Source organism: Bactrocera tryoni, chromosome 4, assembly GCF_016617805.1.
Source record: "Bactrocera tryoni isolate S06 chromosome 4, CSIRO_BtryS06_freeze2, whole genome shotgun sequence".
In the NCBI taxonomy this organism is placed as follows: Eukaryota; Metazoa; Arthropoda; class Insecta; order Diptera; family Tephritidae; genus Bactrocera; species Bactrocera tryoni.
In genome coordinates, this window is record NC_052502.1 from 33,431,280 (window position 1) to 33,443,181 (window position 11,902).

The following is an 11,902-nucleotide window of genomic DNA, read 5'->3' on the forward strand; positions in this document are numbered from 1 at the left end:
TAAAATTAAGTATTGAGCTTAATGTAGAGATATCTATTAACTTAAATGAAAGTTACAGATATTCTAAGATATTATTTTATTTTTTTAATTTTATGTATAAAAATTTAAAAACAAAATTCAAAAAAGATCTTTATGAGTTTTAAAGACCAGCTTTATTTAATGAGATATTATTGACATTCTAAGCGACTACATCATTAACATGATTCCGACTACTTTTACGTGAACATTTGGGTTAGTTAAAAGTTTCGCCCATTTGAAGCTTATTGGCGTAGGCTTAAAACGTCAACAGTATGGGTTTAAATTACCACGTTTTCGTAACATTTTAAAGCAACTTCTTCAAACCTTTGTCTTATTGGGTCTATCTTCTTATAATGACTTGAAATTAAAGGTCTGATATATTAATTTTTTTGCTTTTTAACTTTTTTGATACCTTCAACCAAAACCTTCTTGTCACTAAAGATGATATTTCAGGTAAGCTTTAGGCCGTTTTCTCTGAGTTCTTTTAGTGAAGATAGAGGCTTCTGTGGTTATTAAGAATATCTGTTGTTGTAAGATCTTCCCCAAGCATATAGAACTGTGTTCATGAGAATAACTTTGCTTGTAAGTTGTACGTGTATGAACAGTTTTATTATGTTATACTTCATGGATCATCTCCTTTAACATTTCTCCATAAGCTTCCGATTGTATTCACGTACAGTAACTCTGCTGGCCAGGTCATTAACTCGATCTCTTTTGATGCAAACCACTGCTTAGATATTTTGCTCGTACCTTTTTTAGCAAGCCCTTATCTTAATGCTGAGATCACCAGGTTTAAAAGTTTTTGTAGTATACCAGGATTTCTGTGTTTTAGAGTGGACAGTCACATTTTGTAGTTGGCCAATTGAAATGTATTTTTTTTCGAACTTTGTTCTTGCAGGTATATGTTTCTTCGTCAATAGAGGTACGTGCCGGGGACTTCGTATTTTCTAATTGCTTTGAAATACTCTCCTAAGATGTATAAGTTAGGGCTTCTTATTTTATATATAGTATAATCTCGGAGACGATGCAGTATCAGTTCGTATAGCACAACAATGAAAATTTCGATGCGGCAGATGCACCTCGCTATGGTCGACTTATCGTTGAAAAAGTCGGTGAAATTATGAAAAAATTGGCCAGGACTATCATATAAGCAGCCATAATATTGCTAAAAAACTTAAATTTCATCATCAGATGGTTTTGAGCCGTTTAAAAAAAGCTCGATGTTTGGGTACCACATGAATTGTCTGTGAAAAATTCAATGGACCGAATTAACATCTGCGATTCTTTGCTGAAAAGAAATGAAATCGACCATTTCTGGAGCGAGTGATAACACGAGACAAAAAGTGGATCAAATACGACAATAATGTATGAAAAAGATCATGGTCCAAGCGTGGTGAAGCTCAACAAATGGTCGCAAAGCCAGGATTGACGCCTCGAAAGGTTTTGTTGAGTGCTTGGTGGAATTGGAAAGGAATCATCCGCTATGAGCTGCTCCAGCCTGGTTGAATGATTGATTCTACATTTTACTGTCAACTACTGATGAGATTGAAGCAAGCAATCGAAAAAAACGGCCAGAACTGATCAACAAAAAGAGCTTCGTCTTCCATTAGGACAACGCTAGACCACACCCATCTTTGATGCCTCGGCAAAAACTGGCAGATCTTGGCTGGGAAGTTTTGATGCATTCTTCATATAGCCCTGACCTTGCCCCATCGGACAACCATTTATTTCGGTCAATGCAGAATTCGCTTAATGGAGAAAAGTTGGCTTCAAGAAGAGCTTGTGAAAATTACTTGTCGCAGTTTTTCGGCTAGAAACCAGAAAAGTTTTACACATGGAATAATGTCTCCAGTGAATGAAATATAAAAGGTGGTTGACCAAAATGGTACATATTTGGTCCTTAAAGTTCATTACAAATATAAAAAAAAGTCAGTTGAAGTTTGATTAGAAATACGAAAAGACCTTTTCGACTACCCAATATTATTGCATATAATTGTGGAGCTGAATGCCTGTCTTGTTTCCTTAATTTCATGATCACTTTTCCTCCTCAAAAGTAATGTAATATATTTTAAAAAACTTTCATCGTACAATTATTAAATCCTTTAAATGCATTTACTTATCGCAGCTCTCTAAAAACACTATTTTCCAGTCGTTTTGAGACTGCGATGTTAGAGGCTGTTTCTTGCTAATTTTTTGTTGCTAAAACCGGAAAATGATAATAAATATTCAAGTGTTCTAGCCCAGGGCGGTAGGGGCTTTAGTGCTTTAATCTTTTTTTTTCTTAAAATTGCTAATCCATTAGCAGTATCAAATCTTTGTTACTTCTATATCGGAACTAACATTATCGGCGAAAAGAGGTAAAATCTAGCTGAAAAGTAGACGAAAGAGTGGACAAGAGAGTGATCCCAGTTTGCCAAAGTCCGAAAAATAAGGACGATTGAGTGAATGGGTCGATAATAGAGCTTTGTTGTTGTTGTGATTATTTTTATTAATTATCCAATATTTTTCGGCTTGTATTTTTGCCTGAAAACTAATGCGTGGTACAACTTTTGGTGAAGATATTCAAGCAAACAATTACACAAAAACATTAAAATAATACTCAGACAACCGCACAACCTCTTCGAAAACCGCATGCAGAGCAACTGGATTTCAATTAAATTGAATTTAAGCAGCATTGCAGACATTGAATAATAGAAAGCTTTCTGCAATATTTCAATGCTTCCAACAACACCAATTGAGGCACACACCTAAACCATTCTCTTCATATACATTTCAACTGCTGCAAGTAGCGCCAACTGGCAGCCAGCAAGCACTCAAAGTGGCATCAACCGGCTGGCAACAAAAGTAACTCAATTTATGGCCGAAATTTCACTCACTTCACCAAGCGTTTGTCTGTCTGTGCGCCGAGACTTTGCCAAACACCAACTACACACAAAAAGTTAGGAATGGCTTTGCTTGAGTGTTGCGTGTTGGTTGTGGTGGCTTGCTGGTCTAGACGCCGACAACTCGGTTTAACCCCCTAACAGCTGGTATTGGTTGCTCTTTAAGTGCAAGCAAGTTGTCAGCGTATTGTTGTAATTGTTGCTTGTCTTCGGCAGACAGCCACTCAAAATCGTTTTCGTCAACACCCACCCAGCGCCCCTATCAATAGTAGGTGGCAGTCCCATCCCGCCTGGCGAGTGCTTATGCCTAGAATATCGAATGCTCGGGGCCAGCCACGCATACGCACACTAATACTGTTTTAGGTGCTCGATTATATGAGACATAAAGTGAGTTGGAGCAGTTATATGGTTCTTGTTTGTGCGTATTTAGTGATCCATGGCAGTGTTGCGTTCGAGTCTTCGAAGGCGTCAACTTTGTGTGGACTTATTTCATTGTTGTTTTCGTTTTTATACCTTGAACAGGTTATATTTAGGATACTGTATAAAGTATATATATCTATAAAGTATATACTATATGTATATAAATGATCAAAGTGATTAGCTCAGTCAATTAAGCCATGTCTGCGCGTCTGTTTGTGTATACGCCTATTAGTCCCTCAGATTTCGAGATATCGATCTGAAATTTCGTACACGATCTTTTATCTTCAAAAAGCTGTTCATTTATTGGAAGCGCCGATATCGGACCACCATAGCATATAGCTGTCATACAAACTGAACGATTGGAATCTAGTGCTTATATGGAAACTTTTTTATTTGACGAGATATCTTCACGAAATTTGGAAAGTATTATTCTCCAAGGCAACTCTGAAGTCTCTGAATATATTGTTGAGGCCTGATCATTACTGCCATACAAACTTACCGAAGGAAAGTTATTGTATGAACAAACTTTTTTTGTGTAGGCTATTAAAGCTAGGGTGCAGTCGAAGTTCACGTTTTATATTGTTTCGTTGTTTCGCGCAAAAAAGTTTACGCCTCTCTCTCGTGCAGCAGTTTTCTAATCAAATAAATTACTTATCTATCTTCCGGCTCCCAAAACTCTTCAAATACAGTAAAACTCTTGCCTTTGTTCAGATATTCATGTGTGTGTATTGTATATATACTTTCCATTCCATTTTTTACTTTAATCTATATTTACTCGTTTATTATTTGTTCTTCGATAATATGTATATATATATTTTTTTTTTATTTACGCTTTAACATACAACTTTTGCTAAATAGTGTAATATTTATTTTCACTTCAGCATAATTTTGGTCCGCTCTAATTAGTTATTTTGCTCTATGTATTCAATTATTTTCTATTATTTTTTATAGTTCTGTATCAAACATTAAATTTAAATTATTTTCCATTTTCGTAACTGTATTTTTTATATTAAGCACGTAGGTACATTAATATTTCCTAATGAACATTTTGGTTGTGAAACTAAAATCAGGCTAACTTTTATCTTCTATTTTACATTTTTATTAAGTATTCTATTTTCTTTGGTGGTTGTTTGAGTATTTACTTTAGATTTTTTTTTGTGCATTTTGTTTATGTTATGACATATTTACAAGCACTGCCTTTAATTGAATGGGATAGCCATTAAATTTACAATTTTCAATATTATTTCTTATTTTTCTTAGAACTGAATTTCGATTATAATACAAGTATAAACAACATTAAATATTAACAAATGAGTTATTAAGAGAATAATGAACAAAAATGAAGGAACAATAAAATTTAACGAGTTATCTGCAAAAAAAACAAACATATTAAATATGTAAAAGGTTATTAGGTATTTGTCAGAGTTAAAGTGGTATTCTTATCTGGAAATATACAGACATTAAATGCTTTTGTTATATTTCCATAGTTTAGAAATCAAACTATTTTTTTTTTTAAAGAGGTTTTCATAGCTCATTCTATTGTCAAGCCATACCCGTTTAGAGTAATGGCATCTCGACCAGTTTAATATACTGAATACTTTACACACGATATCTCAAGGTCTAATCAGTTATTTGCAATTTGACATGAAGATAGTAATAGTGCTACAATACTAAGCCTGAACTGTTATTTTAGACTTTGAATGAGCTTCCTTCTTATGAAAAATATTTGAAGTTCAAGCGACAAATGTCACCATTCATTTAATTTGATGAGCGCTCAAGTAGTGGTAGCAACAGCTACAAGGTCTGAACGGAAACTTAAGGGGGGAGCCTGATTTAGAAGCTCCAAAAAATCGATTTTTTTGAGGATGTCTTTAGGAGGGAAAGAATTATTGATTAAAACGAAATTTCTGGAGTTTATAATTATATATTTAAATATCATTCTCACTTTGTTTGAATACAAAATCTTTTATATTCTGATTTTGGGAAGCAATTGCCCGTTGCGTCTCGCAAGTGCATTAGCCGGACGGCGGGCAATTGCAAGTCGCAATTTCTATCTGAAACAAAAAATTTAAATAGATTCATATCTTTAATAGCATACTATATATTCTAGTTAAACTAAAAAAGTTCTAAAAAAAGTGTAAAATTCTACAATTTTTGAAAACTTGAAAAAAAAATTGGGTTTTTGCCAAAAATGCTCCAATTTATGTTGTTTAAAAATATGTTCAAACATGACTTTTCTTAGCTTTTTTTAGTTTAAATAGAAGATAATTTAATGCCAAGGATAACACATTTTTCCCCAATTCGATCCGACGTTTAGTTTTTTTTCTATCTTGCCCGCCAATTCAGTAAAATCGTAAAAATGAACAACAGAGAGCGCGTCAAAGTTTCGCTTTCTGCCCAATCGCTCGTATATCTGCTAGACGCTCGGTCACTATTTTCCTTCTAGGTTCGAAAATATTTCGAATTACCATCTATAACTTTGGGAACATATTCTTAGATATTTTTCAAAGAGATTTAAGAAAAAAAATCGATTTTTTGAAGCTGCTGGGAGCGCTCCAAACTGCTCACTGAGTTTGGCCATTTGGGGAAATTCGTAGTAACTGTGGTTTAAACCAAAAGGCAAGTAGAATTGAAAATTCAGTTCAGTGCGGGGTCGCACTGCGGTCGGACCCACCCACGGCAGAAGTTTTAGGTTAGCCTCGTACCCGACCAATTTTGCTCAACAGTACCAATAGCGCATTCTGATAACGTGAAATACAAGATTGAATTTCAAAATTAGTCGATTAGTTTTCAGTTTAACTAGCCTGGGGTATTATTTTAAGTATAATTGTAGTTATTTTAAATCATACCAGGTAGGTGGGTACAATTATTACCTGATTTGGTTAATCAGGTCATTTTTATCAAGGATACTTATTATATTAGCTGTGTTTGAATGAAAATTTTCCTGCTCGCTATCTTTAAGTGCTTCACCCAAAAAATTTAGCACCAATAAAGCAACAATAACAATTTGTTATAAACATTTTTTACACATTTCTACAAGTTTTCCTATTGTTAAGAGCTCAAATAAAAATACAATATTTTTTTTAAAAACTTAAGAGTTAAAATTCATAGAAAATAAAACTAATGGGTTACCAACACACATTTGCGCATGCGGCAGAGGAATTCTAGCGCAGAGTTGCACCACTGTTTGTTTGAACCTATGTACTACTGTGGGCAAAAAGTAATAAGACTTTTTTATTTAAACTTCACACCAAAATCAATTCGTCGAAATATTTTTTTCTAGGTAGGTATGACTGTCAGTGACATCTTTGCCAAAAATCATACCAGAATAAACATTAGTGTTTAGTATGCGATTGTCTTCCTTAAGTACGTAAAGTGCATTCTGTGACTTTTACGATGAGTGAAATTAATTAAAAATGCCAAAAAGTTCAGAATGTTTGAAAAACCCTTCGGTGCTAATTTTCGGTCGCGAGCAAGTGTTTTTGATTGGTCGACATTATTTAAAGGTGGTTGAGAACGCGTTGAGGATGAACCATGTTCAGGACGGACATCAACATCAATTGCTCATACAGCACGTCAATACAATAAAAGAAATGGGTGCTTGACGATTAACTGGCGTCGTTGAAATATCGGAAGGATACAAGAAAAATGAAAGCACGATTGTTCCCAAAATCAATAATTTTTTTCGAAAAACAGCGTCACGCGTTAACCTCTGCGAAGTAATAATGTTTTTCGATTACCAGGATGTCATGAAATGTATTATTACTGGCGATGAGTCTTGGATCTATGCTTACGACACGGTAACAGACGATCAATCGACTGAATATCGTGGCAAAGGTTAGCCGAAGCCGAAAAAAATACGTCAATTAAAGACATTGAACGTGTATCACTACGCGGATTGAAGGCTATTCCGGAAACTTATTTTTCGACTGTTTCGAGTATTGAAAAACAACATGGATTTTGAAAAAAAGTAGAGAAGTTTAAACGAAGTCTCACTATTTTTTGCTCATAGTATTATTGAACTTTGGAAGGCCACCGAGTAATCAGTTAATTGAAAAGGTGAGATATTTCATATATAGACTTTAAGTGGCTATGCTCTTAGAAGTAACGTGAATTGCTCATTAATAGACAAAAAAAACCTCAATCGAATTCTTAGTTTATACTTACGTTTGCCCCATTTCGTTTTTGTTGTTCGAGCGAAATTCCAGTTATCTGAATATTCAGGAAATATTTAGAAAACCATGTATCTTATTTAATAATTTAGAATGAAATTTGTCTTAATTGTTTGATTTCGAAAACTTTGATCGTTTACCAACCCTCTTGAATTTAGTAAAATAGAAAATATGTGTTATGGATTGGCAGACCTTTCATTATTTTAGCGAGTGTGTGTTTGTCACTCGCTTGCAAGAGAGCGCTGTAAGCTGTTTTAACTTTTTAATTTTTAATTTAAATATTTTCTTTTATTTAATTAATTGCTAATGAGTATATGCAGTACGTCGGTATTTTATTCTAAATAATTATGTACAGGGTGCGCCAACCTCGATATCAATATATATAATTTTGGCATTTACATACATACATATATGGCTGCTAGCATATGTTTGTACAATGTAAATGAAGTTTTCAGCAAGTTTTGTTTAGTTTGTAACAAATTAAATAAAAATGTCTAAAATTTAAAAGTCTACTGTTTTTAAATTGATTCCTTACTTTCATACCAAAGGATCGCGCACCCTGTACATTCCCCTAATTGCGACACAACAAGCCAATGTTAACAAGCTCTCGAATATACCCTAACGCTTTAAAATCAAAAACTTCACAAAAAAAGAAATAGTCAGCTATTTACATTTGTCTAATTAATAGATATTTATTACATAACACTATGTATTACATACTCTTATATATACTATAAATAATGCGCATACTTATTAACAGTAATGTTTCAACAAATTCTAATGTGCCAAGCTTCCTTATCAGACATACAGTCCTACATACAAACATTCACTCTACAATATATGATTATTTATATATATATTTATGTATTTTATAGCTATACTCAGTATATTCTATGCACGCGTTAGTTCTCAGTAATTATTGTTTCGATTAATAATATAATTAACTCGGTGGTTTTTTCACCAATTATTCCACATGGATTTTTGCAAACAAATATTTGCCTTTTCTATAATTTTATACTCTTTGTTTGTATTTATATAATATTTTATTAAAGCCTATTTACTCATACATACAACGCTGCGTTCATCTAACAATTTTTAGTTACCTGTAAATTTATTATTACACATGTGTATATATTTTTATTTTATATATGTATTTGATATTTATATAGTCTTTGGTAGGGTGGGCAGTTGATTCAAATAACCACTTAAGGATATTTTCTTTTGTAAGTCGCCTTCACATGACTCTTGGGTTTTTTGCGGAGCTTCTGTCGTGTTAATAATGAAATCAGGGTCCAAAATCTACCCGAAGAGATCTAAATCGAACTGCCATTGAACCTCATCCTCAACTGTGAAGGTCAAAAAAGGCTTTTATAAATTATATGAAATGGTTACTAACGAAATTTTGTTTTTAAAAATTGCTTAAAAATAGTTTGCTAATTACAAAATTTCTGGTAATTTTATTCTAGCGGCAGCTTTTTGATCATTTGATATTTGTTTCTTAAGTTTTTTATCGTGTTCCAAAAGTACACCAAGTTCGCCTTAAAGTTCTGGGCTCTTCCACTAGATGGAAAAAGACCTTCACCTCGTAAAGTAAAAAGTAAAACAATCAACACATAAAACTTAATTTGTTTCTATAAAATGGCAGCTATTCAAAAATATATAATTCAATACACTAGAATACGTCATATTGTGCCAAAAGTATCGAAAAAGTTATTTCGAAATAAAAGCTTTGAGTTACGACTAAACCGATTTAGTTGTCATTACAATAAAGTAATTATAAAAAAATTAAAAGCGTCTTCTTTTCAAAAAATTCTATTTGCCGCCCTTTTTTTACCGTTCTTGCCAAGAAATTTTTATTTGAGTATAATTACTAGAGAATCTTGAAAAATGTATATTAATGAATTCATACTTTCCGGCTCCTAGGATAACCGTGACGTCATATTGCGTGCGTCTCTGGCATCGCTCGTAAATATAATTGTTCAGAACGGATTTGACAGAAATAAACTGTTATAATTTTTCCTTGTCTTTCTGTGAACATATCACGATCATGTCGATCAGAAAAAGAATTTTCGTTTGACAATTTTTAGAGTGTGCGATTCAAAATTTGTCTGATAAACGTGTCTAGAAGAATGTGGGTTAGGGTGTATTCTGTAGGGGGCTTAGATATAGAAGTGGTGAATGACTAAGGATATACTTACTAAACAAACAAAAGAAAACCAAAACATACATCCGATACCCTTCACATGCACGGGATATAACGGATGATCCAAGTGAAGGCACTTTTCCAATAGCCTTTTTGGACAGATCACGCGTGAGTCATGTCAAGCTCTCATATTATTTTTGCTCAGAATTGTTTGGCATTTCATCATGGAAAGACTTACGCCTGAACAACGTTCTCAAATCGTTCAACTTTATTACGAAATTACGTAGCTGAGAGTGTACACGAAGACAGTGGAGAGTCGATTCGGCGCCGTTCGCTGAAACTCGGACTGACGTATGGAACGAGTTGGCACATTTTTCGTGGAGATCATAAATTGATAGCGTACAAAGTACAGCTTGTGCAAGAACTGAAGTCATTCTACCTTCCCAAGTGACATCGCTTCGCTTTATAGGCCCTTGAAAAGTTCCAAGACGATCTAACGTTTTCGAACCAAGTTTTGAAGCCCAGTTCTGGCGCAATGGTTATGTAAACTAACAAAATTGATGCATTGGGGCTAAAGGGCATCTTGAAAAGATCCAAAAGTTGCCATTTCGTTCAGAAAAAACAACGGACCGGTGCGAACGAAACCGTCAATGGCGACCGTTATCGCGCAATAATAACCGTCTATTTGATTACTGAAATTTAAGCTCGTGATCTCGGCGACATTTGATTACATCAATTTATTGAGAGAGCACTTGGGTCAGCAGATAATTTTGGGTAAGATCGTGGGATATCACTCAGTTAGACTTTTTTCTGTGGGGTTAAGTAAAGTCTAAAGTCTATACGGACAATCCCGTTTCAATTCAGGCCTTGCAGGAAAACATCACGCGTGCCATTCGCCAGTTACCAGTCGAAATTCTCGAACGAGTCATCGAAAATGAGATTCAACGGATTGACCATCTGAAACGTAGCCACGGCCTGCATTTGAAAGAGAAATCTGCTGAAAATAAATGCCAAATGCTCTTTCGAATGATAATAAGCAGTCTCCATGAAATTCGAATTTTCTGTGCTCTGTAGGGGGTTTAGATATAGAGGGGTTGAAAACCTAACTATATACCTACTGAACATAAAAAATCATTTTTGGATACCTCTCACACACACTAAATAGAATGTTTTGAAGGGTTACGTTACGTATACGCAACAGCGGAAATTAATTAATGAAATTATCTGTCCAATAGTCCCTATCAGGGCGTTATTTCTCTAATTTTCATTCTTTTTCTGCTGACATCAGGAAACAATTCGATGAAAAGATTTTTTTATTTAAATCATTGCTATAATCAAAGTGAATTCCGTCGCAATTCATTGAACGCAGGGCATCATTGCCAGTCAGCTTGGACTCTTTTGCGAAACTTTGGTATCTTTGGAATGACACTAGTCGAATAAAGAAATTCTAGAGCTTCGCAAAATAACTACAGGTGCATTTACTCGATTCTCTTGAATTCAATGTAGTATATCTCCCTAATTTGAGCTTTGTGATGCTCTATTATAAAATGCTGAAAAAGTATACCATTCTTCGATTTAAACCTACAAAAACATACTTTAAAATAATCTTAGTATTTTTAAAAAGTTATCATGTAAGAACGTCTTCTTAAATTTGTAGTTATAAAGCCATAGATTATTCGGAAAACATAACTATATGATATCCCTCTTCTGACCCGATTATACTTTCCATGTAGAACGTGCAAACATATGTTGCTAACTGGATAAGCGTAGCTTCGGTAAAACGAACTCTTGAATTGGCAATAGAAGTCAAATTTCATACAAGTTTTTTTCCATAAATCGAAGTCTTTCTTAACTCGAAGTTTTTGTATGTATTAAGGGGATTTGAGTTAGGAAGTTGAACTGTATATATAATTGCTTGGATTCCGGTCCACCTTAAGGTATAAAATGTTCGGTTCCATCCGAACTTAGCCCTTCCATTGTTGTTTTATTTTGCAGTTTTTTTCAAGAATTTTTTGCTAAAAAATAAAGTAGGTTGGAGAAAATTGAGGAAGTTGTGAGTATTTCTACATCTGTCCTAAAAAGTTTTTATTCAGGCTTTTTATTGTTTAAAGCGTTCTCTTCGAAATTCTCGTTGCAAAGTTGGATCCCGTCGTAACTTCAATAGACTGCACCGATCATTTTGAACTTTTTATAAACTTATGGCGGAACTGTTTTTTATAAATTTGTAAACACTTTTTGTTTTACACTACCAAACTTGCTGATTTTTT